Source organism: Mauremys reevesii, linkage group 3 (genome assembly GCF_016161935.1).
Source record: "Mauremys reevesii isolate NIE-2019 linkage group 3, ASM1616193v1, whole genome shotgun sequence".
Lineage (NCBI taxonomy): Eukaryota > Metazoa > Chordata > Testudines > Geoemydidae > Mauremys > Mauremys reevesii.
Window position 1 is genome coordinate 7,391,166 of NC_052625.1, and position 10,124 is coordinate 7,401,289.

Below are 10,124 nucleotides of genomic sequence, written 5' to 3' on the forward strand. Positions count from 1 at the left end.
AAGATTGGTTGTTTTCCTAAACATATGCTCTAGTTTAAACATAAATCAATTCAGGGAAATCCTACAGTCTGTGTTAGACCGGAGATCAGACTAGATGATTACAAAGGTCACTTCTGCCCTTCTAATCTACATACAATACATTGAATGTAAAGAAAATAAAAACATTAACAAAAGAAGTTTGAAGCTGGACTAATTCCACATAGAGACAATGTTCATGAACAGTTAATTAGCAGAGGTGGTTGGAAAATGTGGAACATTTTAGTTACAAAAAGTCAAGGTTGTGAAAGTTTTTCAAATTTTGGGGGGGGGAAAGGTAATTCAAATGTTCAGAAAGCTTTTGATTAGCTCAATAAGCTGCTTGGGTGGGGTGAATTTTGGGAAAGAATTTTCAAAAATTTTCATGAAAAACCTTTTTCAACATTTTGAATTGTCAAAATATTTTGACCAGCGTTATTAACTAGCTTCTTTATTAATACATCACTAGTTTTAACATTCCCACATGCTATATATTTTATCCCAGGAGATATCAAATCTATGAGCAGTTTTTTATCACAGTAGTACCCTCTGCTGTATGTATCTAAAATAATAGGGTACTCCTATCCATTTGAGAGGATACATGATCCAGCAGTTAGGGCAGTAACCCAGGAGTAGGGAAACTTGGCTTCACGTCTCTGCACCTCCACAGACTTCCTGAGTAACTTAGGCAAGTCACTTAGAGCTTGCCTACACGGTGCTACTGGTGTGAACTAGGGCTGTGTGATTTCTGAAGCAGGTAACTGTCCTGTGTAGACCTGCTGGCATGCTCTAAAAGGTGCCTAGTGCACATTAATTTAGTCCTGTTTGAAATGGGACGACATCAACATGAACTCAACTCGTTTGAGTGCTTAAGAAGTCACACCCCTCTAGTTTTCATTGTGTAGACAAGCCCGAAGACTTTCTGTGCCCCAGTTTCAAATGGAAACAATAGCACTTCCCTATTTCACAGGGGTGTAGTGACTATAAAGGCATTAAAGATTGTGAGGGGCTCAGAGACTCTGATAATTGGGACCATATAAGTACCTTACATAGATTTATCAAAATGATTGCAGCTGCCACTTCAAACTAGCAAACTAAATAAAAATGGAACAAACTTCAACTGCTTTTGAGCTATTTTAGTAACTATTAATGGAATGATGCCAGTTTACGCTTGCTAAGGATCTGGCTTCAGAATTTTTTTTTTAAATGAATAACATTTTACAAGGAAAATTTCAATGTCACGTAACGCTCTTATTCTTGTGACAAACGCAGTAGTGAAGACAGTAAAGAGGCTGAAGCAGGTAACTGTCCTGTGTAGACCTGCTGGCATGCTCTAAAAAGGTGCCTGCACATTATTTTTTTAGTCCTGAAAATGGACGACGACAACATGAAAAACTCAACTCGTTTGAGTGCTTAAGAAGTCACACCCCTCTAGTTTTCATTGTGTAGACAAGCCCAAAGACTTTCTGTGCCCCAGTTTCAAATGAAAACAATAGCACTTCCATGGCAATGCAAGCAAAGCAGACTATTCTTAAAGGCATAAGACGAAATTCTGTCTTGGTTGATAGCCCATGCAGGCCCATTGAAGTCGGTGGGGTTCCGTGGGAATAAATGAGGGCAGGCTTCGGTCCCATGTGTTCATGTATATTAATCATGCTGTAAGAGCTCCTAACACAATGGGGGCCCTGACCTGGCTGGCCTCTAGGCACTACAGCAGTATCAATGTTTATTATTAATAATAAATTACTGGGCCCAACACCAACAAAAGTCTTTCACCAAGAGAATTTTCTCCCATGGCCTTCTAGTCCCACATTTTATTTAGGGTTTCTGTGGTATACGAGGAAAAGTAATTATTTTTTACACTGCTGTAACTCTTTCTCTTGACCCAACAAATGTAACATGCAGGAACCCAAATAACCATGTTTACTAACTATATACAACCCGCAAGGTTAAGCTACACATACAGTGTTGCGTTGGCTGGGTTCTGGTGGCTTCCGAGACACAAAGAAGACAAAGCCACTAGAGAGTTCAGGAACTATTTAAATCAGTGATTTTCAACCTTTTTTCATTTGCAGGCCCTTAAAAAATTTCAAATGGAGGTGTGGACTCCTGCGGAACTCTTAGGCAGAGTCTGTGGACCCCCAGGAGTCCGCCTACCAACCACTGATTTAAAAGGATACTACTTGATTCCTACACACTACAGATCTATCCATTCTATTGAGCATCCGTGTCCCGTTGAGGTGAGTGCTGTACAAATACCGTATTGTCAATCCTAAAAGCTCAAAAATCATGAATCAGACCCTCAAAATATCATGAGATTGGCCCGCAAAGCATGAGAGCTCTGTAAAAGATGATATTGTGGTCTTTTGAATGCCCCCTGCCCAACTTTGTGTGTGTGTGAAACACACAGTTAGCGTTGCCAGTTCTGCAAGTTTTATACAATGAGGTGATGAATGGAGAGGAGCTTCCAGCTTCTTCCCTAATTCTGTGCCTCCTCCCCACCCCCCCAGCCCACATCTGCCCATCCCTCTGGCCTGTTACTAGTTATGCCTCCAACCTCCACATCAGCTTTGTCCCCTAGTCTCACCTCTGCTCTTCATCACCCATCTCCCCGCTTGGCTGCAGCCTAGTTCTCCTCTCCCTCTTCCCAGGCCTGGTAATGGAGAGAGGAGAGCAGATTGACCCATTGTTCACAGAATGGGGCCTTTTCTTCTCCCCACACACCCTCCTCTTTAAGAATGGTGTCGGTTGTCCCTCTCAGCTCCCCAGGGCAGGGGGATGCTTTGCTGGTTTCCTTTGGGCTGAAATTCAGAAAGCTGGAGCACTTCGCCTGATGGAGATACTGGGCCTGGCCCCAGCCAGAATTACCCAGAAGGAAATCCCGAGAGCTGGCAGTGTTGAAGCATATATGAAGATGCAGTCACTGCGCAAAAGATCTTACAATCTAACAAACAGACAAGAGCCAGCGGGGGCTACGAAATGGGCATCAATTGTGGGCCTCATTATTGTGAACTGGGTGTGACCTTGTTATGGGCTGAGTTAAAACCTCTTTAAACTGATATGTGAATGGGTTCTGCATTGAAGTCTGTAAGAGAGACTGAAGGGGCCACACCTAAAACAGAACCTAACACAGAATGCCCAGAAACGAGCGCCAGGTGGGCAGGGGGTTTGGCTGAGTATTGTGACCAGCTGGGTTGGGGAGGAGGAGAGAACACAGAGGTTACCTCTACAAAGTAACTAGATACGAGCTCACGGGGCTGTTTCACTGCTATGTAGATATATGAGCTTGGGCTGAGGCCCGGGCTGTAGGACCCTGATAGGTGGGAGGATCCCAGAGCTTGGGCTCCAGCCCAAAGCCAAAAATCTACACAGCAATGATGCAGCCTCGCAGCCCGAGCCCAAGTCAGATGGCATGGGCCTGTCGTGGGTTTTTCTGTGCTGTGTAGACCTACCCTCCTCAGGAATTGAGAACAGACCAAGGGAGAGAGAGACATGCTGATGGAGCAGCTGAAACTATGTATTGACCCTGGAAGAAATGTGCAAAGAGGGTTTTTGGGTCGGGGTGCAGGCTGAAAAGACTTTCTTCCAGCACTGAACAAGGAATTTGATTAGAACGAGGAAAAGAGGATTATCCCGAAATCGACTCTGATTCTTTCTGCTTCACTAAAGCTTCAGCAAGAATCTTCTCCAACTTCCCTCCTGCCTGCCTTCCTGCTGTGGATTTAAAGAATCAGTGCACACAGCCTTCTAGCACAAGCACCCCAGAAGGGATGGGGAGGAGGCAGAGTTATGGCTGGGTCCCTGACTCTGCACCTAGCTGTCCAGGGAGACAAGGAGCGCATGTCACACCTGGCTGCGGATGACACAGCAGGTAACTCCCCCAAGAGCTAAAAGGCTCTGGTGGGCATTGCGGTGCCTCCCAGATGTCCTGCTGCCATGTGTGGCTCCAGCAGTGTCCCCTACGCTATAAGGCAGAATGGGTATGTCTATGTGGCCCACACAGCAGTGAACATCCCAGCCTGGGTCTCAGACTCAGGGATGCAGGGCTCACCCTGGCACTCTAAAAAGAGCTGTGCAGGCAGCACTTTGAAGCTGCGGCTCGGGCTGGAGGAAGGGCTCAGAAGCCCACCCCCCACTCTAGGCTTCAGAGCCTGAGGCACAACGTCAGAGCACTGTCTACAACACGGCTCCTTTAAGAGCGCTAGCGCGACCACAAGGCTGGGTGGTTCGTTGCCCCAGGTTGTGTAGACATGGCCAGTGTGACCTAAAATGGGTGACTTTGCTTCAGGCTGTTGCAGGCTGGTCTGTACAGAAAGGCTGTGGGAATTGAGCGGGGACTACAAAGGACCACATGAATCCCTGGCTTAACTTTGTGACAGGGTCCTCCGCTGCTTCCCACATCAACCTGTCAAATTATCAGCAGGAGCCAGACCCCCTGTTAACCCATTTTAGTTCTAGACACTTCTGAAAACAGCCGTTGTGGTCATGGGAGGTGTAAGGACATGCAGCCAATTCCTCCCACCACTTTCCTTCTAGGAAAGGCCGATGTTTTACCCGTTTCTACCATTGTTTGCTTCTGTCTGTCAGTCCATCTGTGGGGCTTATATGGGCTGGTCTACACTACCAAGTTCGTCTGGCTTAACTACATTGCTCAGGGCTGTGAAAAACATCACACCCCGTCTGACGTAATTAATCCAACCTAAACCCTGGACTAGACACCACTAGGTCCAGATTTCGTCCGTCAACCTGGCTACTGTCTCTTGGAGAGGTGGATTTAATATAGCAACCCCCTTGCATCCCATTAGTAAGAATCTACATTGCAGTGGTGCTGCTGTAGTGTTTCTAGTGTAGTTTTGGGGGTACACTATAGCTCTACTCACTGCAATACTTAAGCATGTCACAATCTTTAATATCTTTACCCTCACAACACCCATATGAGGTCAGGAAATGCTATTATCCCCATTTTATGGGTGGAGAACTGAGGCCCAGATCTTCAAAGGTATTTAAATGCTTAACTCCCATTGATTTCTATGGGGATTAGAAATCTAAATACGTTTGAGGATATGGGGCTAAGTGATTTGACCAAGGCCACACAGGAAGTCTTTGGCAGAGCAGGAAATTGAGCCCAGGTGTCCCAAGTGACAGATTAGCACTCTCACTATGAGACTGTACTTCAGGAGTTGGCCTAAGAGGCCTGGTTGTTCCCTACATATACCACAGCTCACAAATCTGTGTGTTGCTCTCCTTTTGGGGGGAACAGCTGTTTATCTCCATCCTCGCTGTGCCCTCAAACAACCACTTACTCTCCCATTGCACCACATGCATAGTAATCAGCGGCAAACACTCTTCATTGTTTTTAACGAGCTCGATCACTGGTCAAAAAACACTTGAGATTGAAAGTTTGTCAAAATTTTTCTTTTAAATGTGTAATCTTGAGTTAACAAAAAACAGGACGACATTTCCACCTTAGTGTTCCTCCTCTTTCTTTATTAGGTCTATTGGAATGTGACCATTAGCTCACAGGGGTGTGTTGTAAGCCATAGTACAGACCTGATCAGGTGTGATAAGACCCGTCAGAGCAGTCTCCACTATACCAAGCTCAGAGGCAGTGTGGCACAGGGTCAGGACATCTCAATTTGCATCCAGTGTTTTACAGTTTCCTTTAGTTTAAAGCTGTAAACTGTGATCAGCCAGAATTGCTATTCACCAAAGAGACTGCAATTTGCTATCAAAATTTATTGGCAAAACGCCCCCAAAACTATTAATGTGATATACGTTTCTCTGAAAATGTATACATATGGACCCTGATGCTGAGCAATTCCTGTGACATGCTGATCACCCTTTACTCCCATTGACTTGATGGGTCAGATCCCAGGGATTATATATTTGGGGGAAGAGCATACAGTCCTATAAGGAAGAGAGATCAGTTTAAAGTTTGATCTGTCGACAGAGAAATTCCATCTCTAAACACTCCAATACAGTGAGATTTATTTCAGCTGTTTCCCTGGTGCACTGAGTGGTGAAAGTGGTAAGGCTGTCAGTGGTATCTGTGAACCTGTCATTCAATGCAAGTGAAGAGAAAATTTTACTGCTAACATGTGTCAGAAAACAGTCTGTTATAAGCCAGAAAATGCTGTGGTCATCGCTCGGCAGATCCCAGGACAATTATATTAGGGAAGGATCAATATCAGAACCATCCTGAACTAAAGCTTCTAAATTTGTGGGATGTGAAACCAAACCTTTATAAAGACTAATATTTGTTTAGACAGAGGACTGTACCCCAGCAAATGTCTGAACTCAAGCAGTCCTGTTGAGCTCAATGCTAAATGTGCATCTGGAGCCAGAGGTGAAATTTGGCACTCGATTTCAGCACGCCTTGTCCCTTTGTGATGCAATAAGCAGCTCTGGTTGGATTTTCAGAAGCACTCAGTGTTGGCCTGTCTCTGCTTCCATTGAAGTTAATGGCAAAATTTCCACTGCACAGTCCTGGTATCTGCAAGTCTGGACGGTAATTTAAACATCTATTTGTTAAGGGCTTGATCCTGCATAGATGTGAAAGTGATTAGCCAGGATCACAAGTTAAAGAGCTGTCATGTATGCTGACTCTGGTGCTTACTTGCTCCCTAGCTAATCAATTTGGCCAGCAAGCCAGTGGCTCTGCAATTTATGGCAATGAAGTTAGAGTAATAGGAACCCAAATGCAGGGATTCCCTCACCAATGTGTAAGTCTGGGCTTCAGGCACTCTATGGGAGGTGCGGGGTGTTGTCCAGTGACTCAGAAGGGTGTCTGCCTGCCAGAGCTACTCCTGAATAGGCAGATATTATACATCACCCCTTGCTCAGGCCTTGTCTACACTACAGCGGAAAGCCGATCTAAGCTACACAATTTGAGTTATGTTAATAGTGTAACTCAAATTGACGTAGCTTAGATCTACTTATCGCGGGGTCCATCTTCTCGATCCAGTGGAGTACAGGAGTCGATGGGAGAGCAACTGGTAGTCAATTTAGCAAGTCTGCCAAGGGCAGAGGGATAGCTCAGTGGCTTGAGCATTGGCCTGCTAAACCCAGGGTTGTGAGTTCAATCCTTCAGGGGCCATTGTAGGGGTCTGGGGCAAAAATCTGTCTGGGGAGAGTGGTTCTGCTTTAAGCACAGGGGTTGGACTAGATGACCTCCAGAAATCCTTTCCAATCCTGATATTCTATGATTCAACAGCTGATGCATCAATCACTGCCTATTGATCCCCCAGTAAGTGTAGGTCAGCTGTCTGCCTAAAACCACTGCTCCTCTTCAGTCACTTCCACTAGGAATCACAGGTTTAGTATTTTATCAAAAAAAAGGTGGAGGCAAAAACAGAAATGTTTTTTCCTTCTTTGCAAACTCACAACAAGGATGTCTCTGTCAGGTTTTCCCCAGGTCAGAATGTTTTCCAAGAGCTTTCAACCAGAGGCCATGCTAGATGTGGAGTGGCAGCCTTCCTCCTGAGCTCCCTGGCTTTTATTTGAACTCTTAGGATACCGTTCTGTGTTTCCTAGGCTGAACATAGTCTGAGGTATACCGGGATTGCCCCTGAAGAAATGAGAGACCTGTCACAGTCCAGCTGGTAAGCATTGCTTAAGCTTTATTTCCTGTGTCATCAAAGCACGCTGAATCCAACATAAACAAGGGAGTTATCTTGAGCAAACATTATTCAATGTAGACTTCGTAAAACAATCATACATAAACAGAAAGTCAAGACGAAGCCAGAGGTAAGTGCGGCCCATGTTAGATGGCCCCTTCTTATGACAGCTTTGTTTTATAAGGCGCAGAGTTCAATTGGAAGTCATACTTAAGTGTCCTGTGGTGTTTTCATCCCCTAAGTGTGGATGCCAGGACAGCTGCAGGATTCAACTGGAGGTGGGGAGAACAGTACCCCCAAAATATCAGCTCTCATTTACAAAGGGAAAATAAGGGCCTTATCCATGCAAAGGCTCCCATTTGCTGCATCAGGCTTTGTTTGCACCCAGTCCTCAGTTTCTAGCTCTTTCTCGTTATGAATCAGCCCCCGTGCCCCCAAGGCTGTGAAAGCTACTGCTGATGATTCTTTTTTCCCGCTAGAGGCACTTGCGCTGTTATGGTTCCCCTTGGGAGGGGCTGGTGGGGCTCTTGGGATCCACTGGGGACTTGGGCCCCAATCCCACAAAGTATTTAAGTACGTGCATAACTTTAAGAATGTGAATTGTCCTATTGACTTCATTGGGATGACTCGTGCTTCACATTACGCATATGCTCAAGTGCTTTGCTGGACCAGGGACCGTGGTGCTGGGGGTCTGGCTGGTGAACAACCAGCCGTCCGGAATCTACTAAGCAGAAAATTAACTACTATTCCCATCGTCAACCCCTTCCCCTTGACCTCAGGCCCTCCAGTGTGGGGGAGCAGAGACATGCCTCTCTCCAAGCCAATAGGGGAGGAGACAAACACACCTGAAAAGGGCCTGATCTCAGACGTGACCTTTCTTGCTTGGGGAAGGCGTGGGTGGAGAGGAGGGCTGCGGAGCCACATGGCAAACAGGAGCTGGCTGGAGGGACCGCATGGCAGGCTGGGAACAGAGCAGGGAATCAGGCTGCCGGGAAGCTGAGCAGCCACATGGGGAGTAGGCTGTGAGTGGCAGGCACTGCAGCAGGACACAGAGGTGTGCAGAACTTGTGGGAAGCAGCAGAGAATGAGCAGGGGCCCTGCCACCAGAGGGCTGAGCAGAGAGGGATCTGAGGGAAACTCTTGAGACACAGAGCCAGTAGCTAACTTAGGCTCTTATGTGTTCTAGGGATGGGAGCTGGTGAAAGGCTGGGTACCAAGGGTCAGCCGGGAAGTGGTCAGTGAGCTCTGGCCGGCTGTTGGACCCAAGAGAAGAGGCACTGTCCTTGTAAATGGACAATCAGGGACTGCAAGGGGCCTTTGAGCCTAATAGCCACTGCAGCTGGGGCAGCCTGCGAGCAGATGCCAGGTTGGAAATGCTGCCACAGCAGCCGGGGGACAATGCACCCAGTGGGACACACCAAGGACTGCTCCTCTCCAGGAGGCCTGCAGGTTACTGTGACATACCGGGGAACAGTCCACACCAGTGTGGGGGGGCTGTGTCACCCCTGCCCTGCAACCTTGGGCACCTTACAATGCCTTGCTGAAGCAGCTCCCATCTGGGCTGCTCACAAACAGCCTTCCAGCATGCAAGCTGCACCCTGAGTATGTGTGTGTAACTGCAGCCTGCCAGATATACGTGAGTTACGCTCTGGCTCTCATCAGCCTGGGTTATTTTATAGGGTGACCCCAAAACACTCCTAGTCCCAGATATTCCCCCAGAAAAGTATGTACTGTACTGCCCAGCCCTCTCCTGGACAGGACAAACATTTTAAATGAGTTATTCCTTTAAGGGAATAATATACTAGCTTCTTATCTCAAATAGTTACTCAGACACTTCAGTTTAAACAAACTGGATTGTATAAAACAGTAAAACAAGTGTATTAACTACAACGAGATTTGAAGTGAGGCATAAAAGTCAGAAATGGTTACAAGAAAAATAAAGATAAGATGTTCACTAATGCCAAACTTAACAAACTGGGTCAGACTCAAGCAAAGTTTCTCACCACAACAGATTACTGACAAAATTCTCAGGTCAGGGCCCCTCCTCCTGAGTTCAATCCCTGCTTTCTTTGTTTCTTCAAGTGCAGTGAATGCGATGGGCAGGGACAGAGAGAGGTCCCTTGCGGTATTTGTCCCTCCTTTTTATACTTTCACTCCCACTCTTGAAAAACATTTGCAGCTGAGAACTAAGAGCCAGAGAGTCTGTGTGGAAGGATGTTCCCTGCAGTTTTGCTTCACCTGTTTGAACATCCTTTGTCTTCCCTTTCTGCTTGATGATTCTGTTTCCTGTTTAAATGCAAATGAAGCAGAGCACACCTTCCTTTGTTTAGAACAGTCTTGTCTGCCAACTTCTGGGGTTTGGAACATGTGTTAATAACGCCATGCAGGGGAATCTTATAACTTCACATACGAGATCACCACACAGAGTTTACCAGGACAATACTGACCAGAAAATTATAAGTTTTCAAATGGCATAATTACAAGGCATACTTT